The 14,492-nt window shown below is 42.5% G+C and overlaps 1 protein-coding gene across 2 annotated transcripts in view; it reads right to left on the reverse strand.

The window, feature by feature from the left end:
- The window catches only part of MAP3K12 (mitogen-activated protein kinase kinase kinase 12), a 231,223-nt gene that overhangs the window by 169,947 nt on the left and 46,784 nt on the right, over positions 1-14,492 (reverse strand). The window contains exon 2 of one of the 2 annotated variants that reach the window (XM_073613599.1): positions 7,615-7,765. The exons of the other annotated variant lie outside the window; for it this stretch is intronic. The gene's annotated coding sequence lies outside the window, so the exon portion shown is untranslated. The remainder of the gene's footprint in view (positions 1-7,614; positions 7,766-14,492) is intronic. 2 annotated transcript variants of the gene reach the window in all.

Genomic DNA, 14,492 nt, shown 5'->3' on the forward strand with positions numbered 1-14,492 from the left:
CTGATTTTGGTAGCATAATTTTTTTTTTCTCAAACAAAAAGGTTTTTATTGAGCACAAGAAATGGAACATACTGTACATGTTCCAGAATAAAATAGATCTGTAAGGACTGCAGAAATTAACATGTAAGGAATCAATAAATTGTACACCATCTTAGAAATATTGACATACCGCTTACCCACACAATCGAATAAAGCCTTGCTAAACATCAGAAGGTACTGCTGGACAATCACCAGTTTGCAATGTTTAAATCGCACTGCAGGTAGTCTGTAAGTTTTAAGAATATTCAGTCCTTAACCAATTCTACCGGGGCTAAACCCAGCACATCTAGCGAGGAGGACCACAGTTTCTCAAACTTGCATCCTTTGCCCCTATGTTGACAGATAAGCTTCTCTAGGCAGATGGTTTCACCCATTTGGGCAATCCATTCTTGCACTGTGGGAGGTTCTTTAGACTTCCAGTGCCTCAGAATCATTTTACGGGCCTGAAAGAGGGCTCTGGCAATAGCCTGTTTAGAAATTTCCTCTATTGGGAGGATATCTAGAATACCCAGTAAGCAATGTGCTTGATTTACACTTAAAAAGTCAACACAGCATGAAATGAATAGCCCCTTTTTCAAACTGTCAGTAAATTTACTGGCGGTTGGCAACCCTGCTGGAGACAGAGGATAAGTAACATAGCGTAACAACATGTTTTAAACTCTTTGTACGCGGTGATCTCAAACAGGTCATTAAAGACAGGAGTAGACTGCATAGACCATTGATCGGTAGCATAATTATTAATGTAGAATGTATGCTCCTTGCCAACAAAACATTTTTTATCAAGTTCCACTTTAAAGGAGTAACATATCCCTTTCCACTTCTAGCATGCTTTCGTTTTTTACTAGTGTCCTAGGGGATGGATGTCTTTTTATTCTCTTATGTTATTCTCTATTATCTCTTTTTCTAGCCGTTTTCTCTTTTTTAGTTCATTTTTATCCTTTAATCAGGACTTTATCTATAGTGTACTAAGCTGGGATCTCTATGCAGCTATCCAGATTGGCATATCTTCAGCAATAGTTGAAGGACTGGAAGGAAGGACTCCTGTACTACTCTAGCTTCCTGGCACCTGTGCCCTTCCACTGCCCTAGCAGTCCTCGATTCCACCACCTGGGGTGCTTGGACAGGAATTGTGCAAGAGGCCACCCTCATCATCTTGGGCTCCACAATACGTGGCATGCCCCTATACTAATCTCAGGCTCTCTCCTTCCAGTTAGTGTTTTTCAGAGGGCATTTGACAAGCAGTAAGGGGGTGTTATCTCACCTCACCGCCTGATTTAATTCCATAATGCTGTATTACCATTGCACACGGTTGTGGCGAGGCCCCACTAGACTCAATGGGCAGTTTGACAAGCGATGTCTCTTGTCAAACTCTGCACCTGAGCTCGTGACCTGTTTCGTACCTGCTGTTCCTAGCACCAGAGGTTTGTTTTCTCTATGTTTAAGTACAGTGTATACTGAACTTCCCAGGTCCAGAATTAATAATGAGCAGAATCAGGTCTGGCCCTCCACAACAGTCCTAGTTTCTTGTGTGGCCACTTGGGAACATTAATTGTCCACCCCTGCTCTAGAGAGAAATAAATGAATCAGACCTCTTTCACACTGGGGCGCTTTGCAGGCGTTACAGTGCTAAAAATGGCACCTGCAAAGCATCCTGAAAGAGCTGCTCCTGTCTCTTCAGTGTGAAAGCCCTGTAAAAACAGTGTGAAAGCACTGGCGGTGCGCTGGCAGGACGCTAAAAAAAGTCCTGCTAGCAGCATCTTTGGAGCGGTGAAGGAGCGGTCCTCCACCGCTCCTGCCCATTGAAATCAATGGGGCAGCGTGGCTATACCCTGCAAATACGACGGTAAAGCGTGAAAGGGGCCTCACTCTCTTCTAAGATAATTCTTTTTTTTTACCATTTTAAGGCCCCCACATGATTGGATTCATGAGACTGAGCTCTCAACAATCCTTGGATTGGTAGTATACCATGATTTTGTCTCCAGGAGTTTTCTCTAGTCATGGGGATTACAAATTGCTTGTTTAGTCCTAGGTTAAGTGTAAGACAAAATGCCACCAGGACATGAAGCATCTCACCTGACTAAGCCATAACAGAGTAGCCATTATTTTGTTCAGTGTGTTGATTTTTAATTGCTATTCACTGAGATCTGTGTCAGACTAAAATATACTTTTACTTTGACTTAGATGAATGCAGAGGCTACCATTGCAGACAGATTCGGGAAAATGTGGGTTGCCTGGTCATAATGCAGATCCAATGGTTTTAATACTGTCTGAGTCACTTACTGTACGTACAACAAGCATACAGATCAGGAAAGTTAGGTAAGACCTCCTGACCTGCATACTCTGACATGACAGCCAGGTAACAAGAAGTTTCAGCAATGGCTGCCTCCATCATACATCAATATGAAGGACAGGTGCTCTTTACAATAAGTCTAACATTTATTAATGCGTTAGTTTGCATCGATAAGGACGCTTTCACAAATATATTTATTTATAACCTCAGTATCTGTTTTTTTGTAAAAGTAAGTTGTATTTTGGGTTTATCGATTCTTTAAAGTTGAACCGGTAATGTTCTTCAAGGGTTAAATGCTGGTTATGTCTAGGGGTAGAGGAAGAGACTGTAACACTTACCTTATTCCTTGATCTCCCAGGCAGTTGACACTCCGACGCTTCGATTTATGGGCGGGTTCTCACCATCCCCACCTAGAATCCTGGATATTGGTCCTGCATTGTATATGATGAAGTCATCATGTGATCACCAGCCAGGGCACCCTAGAGAAAAGGCTTGGGGGGGGGACCATTTGCACAGTGTAGAGGAAGCCTGCCGGAGCGAGGAATGAGGTATTACAGCCTAACCCTCAACACCTAGACCAACTGAGCATTTAACCCTTGCAGTGCAGAGGGGCCCCACTAGAAGGGTTTCTTTTTTTCTGGTGCCTGGCGTTAAGTTTTAATCTAAGTTTTGTTAATGTACATGCTATATGTGTGTGCTTGTTTAAAAATCTGTCATCAGCTTGTCTGGAGTTTAAGTCCCCTTTGTCTTGGTGCATTTTTAGTCGTAAAACAGCAGCGTATGCATTGATTCCTCTCAGCACTGGTTGAAGGGGTTAACGCTGCATGCCCAATGTTCCTCTGCACTTGTATTTTCAGTCCAGACACAGAAACCTTGCAAATTTCCCCCCATACACAAACAGCAGCCAATCAGCTGCTAGCTCCTGCCCACTCCTACCAATCAGAGCACACTGGATTGGTAAACAGCAACTTCTGCCACAACCGGATTGGTGGGCACATGGTGGTTCGAAGTGCTTATTGGTGAATTGTAATCTTGGCACAGGTGTTGCTGGGAGATGTTGGGAGGCAGAGTGATATCTCTTCTGTCAGACACGAAAAGCAAATTAAAAGAAAAAACACACACACACACAAAAAAAAAAAAAAAACTTCATTGTTAGATGCCCAGCCCTTGTACTTGTCAACGGCACATAATTCTTTCATTCGACATTCTTCTTCTGCTGCAGTACAATCTTCTCCCGATGAATGCTGCAATAATATTTCTCTCCCCAGCACACAACAGGTTACCAGACTGCAGAGAAGATTTCATTGTCACCCGAAGACCCTGATTTCCAGGGATAAATCGTGGTTTGTCCCCGGTTTTTAGTGTCAGCCCTCTGTTCTTTAAAGTCCTAATTATTTTGTGTACTGCATTCAGTGCTTGTTCGATAACGTACTCTCATTTTCAAAGCTTATATTTAAGACGACCCTATTTAGAGGGTCAGTCCACCCAAACATTATATATTATTTATAGTTTCTTCCTGGTGGGCTGTGTCAGCCCCTGGCTTCTTACATGTCCTGGATATTCCAACACTGAGGTCTACCTACCATACTTTCTGACTCTGTGTCTGTCCACCTGGGGGTTCCCAAAGTGTGTTCCAGCACCTCCTGCTGCATTCCCCATAATAAAAAAAAAGTCTAGTGGGGTCCTTATTATGGCAACAGCAGGAGTGCAGACCCCCAGCCCCACATATGTCACTTAGGGGGTTGATTTACTAAAGGCAGGTGCACTTATTTTCCCCAGAACTTAGTTAAGGTGGTAAAGCTTCACTTTGTAAAGAATACCATCAGGTGCAAGGTAAATTAAGAAAAAAAACAGCATTTTTGTTTGCACGTGATTGGATGCTGGAAATCAGCAGAGCTTCACCACATTCACTAAGCTCTGGGGTAAATGGGTGCAACTGCACTTGCAAAGTGCACAGTCTATTTGCCTTTAGTAAACCCACCCCATTAGTGCAGTAACACTCATTTTCCCCCGAGCTTAGTAAATGAGTGCAACTCCATTTGCAAAGTGCACAGTCTATTTGCTTCTAGTAAATCCATACCTCCTAACTTTTTCAGATGGGAACGAGGGACACCTATTATCAAAAGTATGTAGGCATAGGACACATCCTCTTAAAGGAGAATTATACGAAAAAAAAAAAGTTAGTTAAACCCACATGTGCTTCTTTTTACTACTACTATTCCTTTGTACTGGCTTTTGAAATTTACAAATGCAGCAATTTAGACATTGGATGAAAGGTTTAGCACTGGGAAACACTTTTTCAAAGACAAATAGTGCATTTTACATACAACCATATAGATCAGACCAAAATGAAGGACAAATGAGGAGGAAAGAGGGACAGAGGGACTTAGGTCCAAATCGGGGACAGTCCCTCAAAACCAGGGACAGTTCGGAGCGATGTAAATTCACTCCTAAGGGGCGGGGTAACTAAAGGCAAATAGACTGTGCACTTTGCAAGTGCAGTTGCACTAATTTCCCACAAAGCTTGGTGAATGTGAGGAAGCTTCACTTTGTAAAGAATACTCAATCAAGTGCAAGGAAAATAAAAACAGCATTTTTGCTTGCACGTGATTGAGCGATAGAAATCAGCAGAGCTTTACCATGTTCACTAAGCTCTGGGTTAAATGGGTATAACTGCACTTGCAAAGTACACAGTCTACTTGCCCTTAGTAAACCCACCAAATTAGTGCAGTAACACTCATTTTCCCCAGAGCTTAGTGAATGTGGTGAAGCTCTGCTGATTTGCATAATCCAATCATATGCAAGCAAAATGCTGTTTTTTTTTTTAATGTTATTTTCCTTGCACCTGATTGGGTATTCTTTACAAAGTGAAGCTTCAACACATTCACTAAGCTCTGGGGGAAATGCAACTGCACCATCTGTTTAACTTTAGTAAATCCACCCCCTGGCTTCTCTGAGAGATAACAGTAATGCCCCGTACACACGGACGGATTTTCCGATGGAAAATGTCCGATCGGAGCGTGTTGTCGGAAATTCCGACTGTGTGTGGGCTCCATCGGACATTTTCCATCGGATTTTCTGACACACAAAGTTTGAGAGCAGGATATAAAATTTTCCGACAACAAAATCTGTTGTCGGAAATTCCGATCGTGTGTACACAAATCCGACGGACAAAGTGCCACGCATGCTCAGAATAAATAAAGAGATGAAAGCTATTGGCCACTGCCCCGTTTATAGTCCCGACGTACGTGTTTTACGTCACCGCGTTTAGAACGATCGGATTTTACGACAACTTTGTGTGACTGTGTGTATGCAAGACAAGTTTGAGCCAACATCTGTCGGAAAAAATCCTAGGATTTTGTTGTCGGAATGTCCGAACAAAGTCCGACCGTGTGTACGGGGCATAACAGTTATATAAATTAACACACAATTGGGTTAACTGACCTTTAGAACACTAAAATGCATTGTCTTCTTATTCACTATTAGACCATCTCCCCATTTCATTTTCATTTTCCCTACAAGAAAACCTTCTAACCTTACACTGTTATCTACACTGGAGAAGGGGGGGAGATGTCAGGAATCTTCCAGTAATAGCCTGGAAACACTGAGTTACTCAATCACAGTGCGCTAAAGTCTTCTTGCGAGATTTGAAAATCTACTAGTTCCCAGGATTTTGCAGAAGAATTAAGCTGTTACCCTAACCTATTTGTATAGATATCACTGGCACACCATTAGCTTAAAGTGAAACACATTTATTTGCCACCATAAAACAGAGCAACATTTTGAGGCTGCTGAGGAAATATTTTTTTAAAGGGGAAAATGCAGTTATTTTGCATGGGGGAAGGCCTGACCCAATATTTTATATTTTATTAAGACTATGCAAAGCATTAAAGTGATTGAATGCATATTTTTTTTTAATAACAAACATGTTATACTTAGACCCTTTTCACACTGGAGGCGTTTTTCAGGCGCTTTAGTGCTAAAAATAGTGCCTGTAAAGCGCCCGAAAAAAGCCTCATCTGCAATCCCAGTGTGAAGGCCCGAGTGCTTTCACACTGGGGTGCTGCACTGGCAGGACGTCAAAAAAAGTCCTGCAAGCAGCTTCTTTGAGGCGCTTTAAAAGTGGTGTATACACCGCTCCTAAAGTGCCCCTGCCCATTGAAATCAATGGGCAGCGCCGCTGAAGTGTCTGCAATGCGCCTCAGCAGCGGCGCTTTGCGGGCACTTTTAACCCCTTATTCGGTCACTAGCGGGGGTTAAAAGCGACCGAAAAGAGCCGCAAAAATGACGGTAAAGCGCCGCTAAAACCATCGCTGGCAGTGTGAAAGGGCTCTTATCTGCTTTGTGCAATGGTTTTGCACAGAGCAGTCCCAATCTTTCCCATGTGACCAGCTGTGTCCAATCACAGCTGATCACAGTGTAAACAGTATTTGCTGGTTATCGGCAGTCCTATCCTAACGCTGACAGCTTGTGAAGAGAGGAGAGCCAATAACCGGCAAATCCACACAGGTTACATCTACACTGATAATCAGGGCACTGATCATCAGTGCAGCCCCAACAGTGCCAACAAGTGCTGCCAATCTGTGCCCATAAGTGCTGCCAAAAAAATGTTTTCCTTTAGTTATACTTTAATGCAGAGAATGCATTCATGTAAAAAAAACTTCAGCCTTTATGAAGTGTTTAAGTCATACTAAAGTTTTGCCACAGTCTGCCTAACGTAAAGCCAAATTCCAGAAAGATGTAAAAAACATCCCTTGTAGTGAGGCAAGGGCTAAATCTCAGGAATGGATATATTTGCATAGTCCAGCATGCACCAGCCTGGGCCATTGTAAGTATGTATGTGCCATACCTGGCAGATCCCCATGAAATCTGGAAATCACTGTAGTAGGCACTACTCCTACAATGACCACTGCTAGCTTCTGGCTCCTGTGCCGAGCAACTGCCCTGCTGCTTAGGGAATACGATATGTCACTTACTCAGCACGGGCGCCATTCGGAGAACACTTTCTCAACGAATGCAAGGTGTTCTCTGATTGGATGACATGGAGCCGTGGGCTGGTGATGTTATGATCAGTTGGCTCAGGAGACAGAAGCTAGGGGCGATCACTGTTGTAGCGGCGCCTACTAGAGTGATTTCCAGCTTCCAGAGGGCTTTCTATTTATGGAACATGCACACTTCCATTGGTCCAAGAAGGACCAATGTAACTATGCAAAAATATCCATACCTGGAATTCAGTTTTAAATATTAGTTTAAGTCTAGGGGACGTGAAAAGCAATTTTACTTACCAGATCTACCATTTGGTAACTGTTCCTTTGTTTCTTAACATCCAATGCAGGGCTAAGGGCTCTGCATCAGTCTTGATGATGTCAGGGCACCCGATTGCCAGAGCATAGGGAAGAACAGGCTGTGGGGACCAGTCTTGCAGAGTGGATGAGCCTGCGGAAGCGAAGGATCAGGTAAGTAAAACTGCTTTTCCCGATCCCCTAGATGTAAAAAAGCATTTAACTCTAAGGATTTTTACTTTCCCCGGAGTTCTACTTTACCTGTTGCAAAAACCAACCAAAACGGTGGCCACTTACATCATCACTACCTGGCCAACCAGGCTCCTGTGGGGGAATGACAACACAGGAAGAAGAACTCCTCCATGCTTTACAGCAGTGTTTCTCCACCTTTTTTCAGTCAAGGCACCTTTTAAAACTATGGACAGTCTTGAGGCACCCCATTCTAAAATGTAAAAAACTCTTCTAATAGCTTTAAATAATGCATCAACATCCACATGTAGGACACCCAATGTTAGAGGTGGTTTATTCTTCCAAAGCAAATACACTTTTACACACTGGTACTGACTGGTATTCTAATGTTTCTCTTCTCCTTCAATTTCTCTCCATCAGTCACCCTAGTGCTGAGGGAGAGGGGCAGAGGAGGGAGAGGGGCAGAGGAGGGTCAAACAAGGATGTGGTGGAGGCCACAGACATCCTCCTTATCAACTGATGGGGTCACTGGTTGTTAGGGTGCCAGTGTCTAAAAAGCCCTAATGGTGCACAATAAAAACCTGTAGCTTTGTGTAACTAAAAGGCAGGCTTGATCTACCTGCTGGTTTGTGTACAATTTTTTATCAATTTTTAGGCATTTTGCCAAGGCACCCCAGGGTGACTGGGCACCCTGGTTGAAAAAGGGTGCTCTACAGCTAGTGATGATGTAAGCAGGTTCCATTTTGGCAACAGAGTAATGCTGCGTACACACGATCGGACATTCCGACAACAAAATCCTGGATGTTGACTCAAACTTGTCTTGCATACACACGGTCGCACAAATGTTGTCGGAAATTCCGAACGTCAAGAACGCGGTGATGTTCAACACGTACGACGAGCCGAGAAAAATGAAGTTCAATAGCCAGTGCGGCTCTTCTGCTTTGATTCCGCGCATGCGTGGAATTTTGTGCCTCGGAATTGTGTACACACGATTGGAATTTCCGACAACGGATTTTGTTGTCGGAAAATTTGAGAACCAGCTCTCAAATTTTTGTTGTCGGAAACTCCGACAACAAATGTCCAATGGAGCCTACACAGGGTCGGAATTTCCGACAACAAGCTCTCATCGAATATTTGTTTGGCGGGAATTCCGACCGTGTGAACGCGGCATTAGGCTAGGCAACCATGGAAAAACTTTAGTATACGTGGAATAAAAAAGCTTTAATATTTATATTGGTTATTTATTGGTTATTTGATAGGCATGTTAGGCTTATTACAATATTGATTTGTAAAACAAAGTTGGAGTTGTCCTTCAAGCAGAGCTGTGAAATGGTCCTGAGCCTACATATATTTCTGCTGTGCATTCTCTGAGTGCTGTTTTACGACCACTGAATGTAAACTCCTATTGCATATTGTCTACTCTCACTATACTGCAGTTTTTAAATTCTGCCCCACAACACTTCCCCTGTCCAATAATATTGCTGCGATTGTTGCTGTCCTGAGTGTATAGCTGGGGTATGAGCCATAACTCTTATCAGACCTCCCCCCCCTACACCTAACCTATAGTGCTGATGGAAGCATTTGACTGATAGAGGAAGGATGCAAAGATTGGTTCTCTGCTAATTTAACTAAGTATGCAGCAGCCGGAGCTGCAAATACAGACAAACAAATCACTTTACGGAAAGTAAAGTAAAATTGTATCCTGTTTTTAGTAGGATACAATTGCAGATGAATGCAGTGTGTGTATTTGGATATGCATCACTGTATCCACTTTAGATACCGGGTATGGAAAATTATTGTACATTTAGAGTTTAAGGTATCCACAGACATAATTTCACACTCTCCCAATTTTTTCTCTTGGTCTACTGAGGGAAAATTCATTGTCTATGGGGCAGGCATAGACAGTGCACCTGGGTCCCATAGCTATAGACACTGGGGGGCTATTTACGAAAGGCAAATCCGCTTTGCACTACAAGTGCACTGCAAGTGCACTTGGGAGTGCAGTTGCTCTAAATTTAAGGGGTAGATCTGAAATGAGTGGAAGCTCTGCTGATTTTATCATCCAATCATGTTCAAACTAAAATGCTGTTTTTTTATTTTCCTTGCATGTCCCCCTCGGATCTACAGCGACTTTATTTCCAAATGCACTTTCAGTGCACTTTCAATTGCACCTGCAGTGCAAATTGGATTTAACTTTAGTAAATAACCCCCATAGTATCTCTTCTTTTCCAATCATTTTTATTAAGGTAATAAACCATACAGATATAAAACCATACAATACAGTATAGAAAAGTACCGGTACATGATAACATTATTGACATACATCATTGGTCGTTAAGGAACCGGTATAACGCAATTTTGGGCTATGACTATAATTCTGAAGAACAGAAGATACATCCTCCGAAGAGGAACTGCATGACCGGGGGGCACTCTCATCTAAAACGGTGGGTCATCTCAGCCATGAAAATTGATCATGGTAGCTGGTCTTTTGTACACGATCAGAAATTCGGCCAACAAAAGACAGAGCTTTTGATCGGAAAATGCGACCGTGTGTATGCTCCATTGGACTTTTGCTGGCCGAATTCCAGCCAGCAAAAGATTGAGAGCATGTTCTCAATTTTTCAGTCGTAAAAAGTTCCTATCCGAAAATGTGATCGTCTGTAGCAATTCCGACGCGCAAAATTCCTACTCATGCTCGGAAACAATTCGACGTATGCTCGGAAGCGTTCTTGATGGTCGAAAGTTCAGCAAACTTTTGTGTGACCATGTGTATGCAAGGCAAGCTTGAGCGGAATCCCATCCTTAACCTCCCTGGCGGTATGATTATTTCGGATTTTAGGTGCTGAAAGCGGTACAATTATTTTGCATGGAAATTTGGCGTTTTATATTGTAGGTCTGTAAATCTTAACAATAACACACTTAAATCTGTCCAAACCAGAGTCTAGTAGATATCCCGGGTATGATCAAGTTTGAAACACAAAAACATAAATTATAATATAATAAATAAAAATAAATAATTAAAAAATTTTTTAAAAAATAGTAATAAAATAAATTTCCCCACAATTCACTATCGCTCAATTCTGCAAGTGTTCTAATTTACTATCGCTGTTTTCTAGCTGGTCTAAAGCCACTTTTGACGTAAAGGGACACTTTTTGGTTGCTATGGACAATCTCCAGTTTCCAGGCAGAAAGAACAGTATATATCATGTAAAACTGCATGCAGGGCATGGGCCAGAGCACTGGGGACAAAAGGGATGTGAAATCATTTCATACAGTACTGTAATCTGTAAGATTACAGTACTGTATGTGTTATGATTTTGACAGTTTTTTGAATTTGCCGCCAGGCTCCGCCCCCGTGCGTCGCGCCGCTCGCAGGGAACGGAGCCTGGCACGGAGAGGCTTCGGAGGAGGACGGAGCCCTCGAACACTGCGGGGGACATCGCAGGATCCCGGGGACAAGGTAAGTAAAGCCGCCCCAGGATCCTGCAATGCGATCCCGAGTGTGGCTCGGGGTTACCGCTAATGGTACTGAATTTTAACCCCGAGCCACACTCGGGAAAACCGCCAGGGAGGCTACAGCCATCATATCTTTTTCCAACCAAAATCCCGATCGTGTGTACGCGGCATAAGTGTTTGAATGCACAGCCCGCAAATGGGAAGTAGGAACAATGGCGGCCAACCAGCTGTCCTACATCACTCCCAAAACTACCAATGGGTTTAATAAGTAGGAAAAAGAGGAAAAGGGGAAGAAAAGAAAGGGATGAAGGAAAAAGAAAGGGGAAAGAGACGGCGAGCCTCTCCTGGGGTACTAAGAGGTTAGCCTCAGATCTGATGAGGCTGTCCACGTCAGATAGGTGATCCAGGGGTCCCAGGTTTTTTCGAATTGGGGAAACTTGTCCTGCATTATCCAGGACAATTTGTAGACATAGGGGGTTATTTACTAAAGGAAAATCCAGTCCACTTTGCACTGCAAGTGCACTTGGAAGTAAAGTCGCTGAAGATCCGAGAGGGACATGCAAGGAAAATAAAAAACAGCATTTTAGCTTGCACATGATTGGATGATAAAATCAGCAGAGCTTCCCCTCATTTCAGATCTACCCCTTAGATTTAGAGTGACTGCACTTCCAAGTGCACTTGCAGTGCAAAGTGGATTTGCCTTTCGTAAATAACCCCCCATAGTATCTCTTCCAGGGTGCCCCAGGTCCCAAGACCGAAACTGCCCAGCCTCTGTGCCTAAACCCAAAGAGTTTATTACTACTGAAATGGGCATAAAGTAACAACACCAATGCTGACAAAGACATGGACCCATGTTGTACATATTCATTCAAAGAAATAGATAAGGCAAGGTCTCTGCAATATAGCATACACAGAAGGAATGTATTACATAGACAGTTGGAAAGTTATCAAATTGCTGAAGACAAATGAAATGAGAGATCTAATCACAGGATGTTCACATGAATAAGTGCAAGATAATATAACAAAGCCTGTATAATTAAAGTATAATGCCACCTGTCAGCCTTTAGATACAATAGGAAGTGCAGAACTGAGGACCAAAGTATGGGAGGACTTCACTTCACTCTGCCAGGTACTGTTGCATCTGAGGGCTGGGAGGTCTGGTGACAATACCTTAGGGAGGGAAGGGGGAATTTATGCTTGAGGGCAATTTTTGCTTAGGTAGTAGGTTTGTACTGGGGAGACTTTGGGGTTGGGGGGTTGTAGAGATGGATGGACTTTTGCTTGTGAGGCCTAAATGGGGCATATGTGCTAGGGGTGTTTTTTCTTGTGGTTGGTAGAGGAGAGGAAAGATTTGTGCTGGGGTAAAACTTTGCTTGCGGGGAAGATATTTTTGTTGGGGTTTGGATTTTTACCCGTTTGTCAGAAATTTGCAAGGGAAGAAGGATTTTTACTGGGGGGGGGAGCAAGGAGGTTGCTTTGGGGAGAAAAGCAGCAAGAGTCTTGCTTTGGGGGATTTCTGTTTGGAGGATGAGGTTTTTGCTTGAGGAATTTGTGTTGAAATTTTTGGCCAGGTTGGGATACATTTTCGATTAGCGAGGATGGCAAAGAGAAATTTTTGATTGTGTGTGAATTATATCTTTGGGGGATACTCTTGAACTCTCTACTCAGTAAGCAGGACTTCATGTAATGTAAAGCAGGAACACTGCACTCTGTGGAACCTTAAAAACTCCTGACCACTGCAGTAGTCAGGAATATGTATTGTACATACTCCTGAGTGCCATACTCTGTATACTGTGTTTTGTGTTACATACTTGTGGCTGCTTAAGCACATTATTTACCTCTGACCCCTGCACAGTGTAAACTGGGCTTTACATTTCATACTCCTTGCTCCTAACAGGCACCTGATCCTTGCACCCTGTGTGTAATGTACTCCTGACCCCTGCACTATGTGGGTTATGTACTACTGACCCCTGCTCTGTGTTTTAGGTACTTCTGACCCCTGCAGTCTGTATTGTATGTACCCCTGCACTCTATGCATTATGTATTCCTTTCTTCTGCACTCTTTGTGTTACATACTCCACACGCCTGCACTCTGTGCATGATATACCCCTTACCCTATGCATTAAGTACGCCTAGCCCCTGCACTCTGTTACGTACTCCTGACCTCTGCATCCTGTGCATTACATATTTATGACCCTTGTTTTCTGTGCATTACACACTTCTGTCCACTACACTCTGTGTATTACATACTCCTAACCCTTCCACTAAATATACTATGTTGTACATTACATACACCTGACCCCTTTTCTTTGTACATTACATACACCTGACCCCTTTTCTTTGTACATTACATATTCCTGACCTGCTGGCTGCTAAGTAGTTCTAACTATATTAAGGGGGCTGTGTGCAAAAAAGCTCATGTAATGGATTTTTTTTTTATGTGACTGAGTCTTTCACTAGTGGCACTATAAGTAAAGCATAATTTGTGGGTACAAAGACTATGGAACCTTTATGTCTGGGAGTGGTGGGGAGGGAATAGGCGCAGGTTTTGTTTATCCATGCCCCTTTAACCTCCCTAGCGGTATGATTATTTCAGATTTTTGATGCTGAAAGCTGTACAATTATTTTGCACAGAAATTTGGCGTTTTATATTATAGGCCTGTAATTCTTAGGAATAACTCACTTAAATCTGTCCAAACAAGAGTCTAGTAGACATCCTGGGTATGATAAAGTTTGAAAAACGAAATCATAAATTATAATATAATAAATAACTATAAATAATTATAACAAATAATAATATAATAATAATAAAAATTATTCAATAATGTAATCAAATCAAAAACACTGAAATTTGCTCAGTTGCAGAATTGTCGCTTTTGTTACTTTTAGTGTTTGATGACGGATTTCCCCACAAATCACTATCACTCAATTCTGAAAGTGATTCTAATTTATTATCGCTGTTTTCTAGCTGGTCTAAAGCCACTTTTGATGTAAAGGGACAGTTTTGGTTGCTATGGACAATCTTCAGTTTCCAGGCAGAAAGAACAGTTTTTATAATATAAAACTGCATGCAGGACACTGGACGGACCACTAGGGGTAAAGGGGATGTGTAATTATTTGATACAGTACTATAATCTGTAAGATTACAGTATACTGTATCTATACTATATTTTTTACTTTCTGAATTTGGCGCCGAACTCCGTTCCCGTGTGTCGCAACACTCGCAGGGAACGGAG

The sequence above is a fragment of the Aquarana catesbeiana genome, linkage group LG02, assembly GCF_042186555.1.
Source record: "Aquarana catesbeiana isolate 2022-GZ linkage group LG02, ASM4218655v1, whole genome shotgun sequence".
In the NCBI taxonomy this organism is placed as follows: Eukaryota; Metazoa; Chordata; class Amphibia; order Anura; family Ranidae; genus Aquarana; species Aquarana catesbeiana.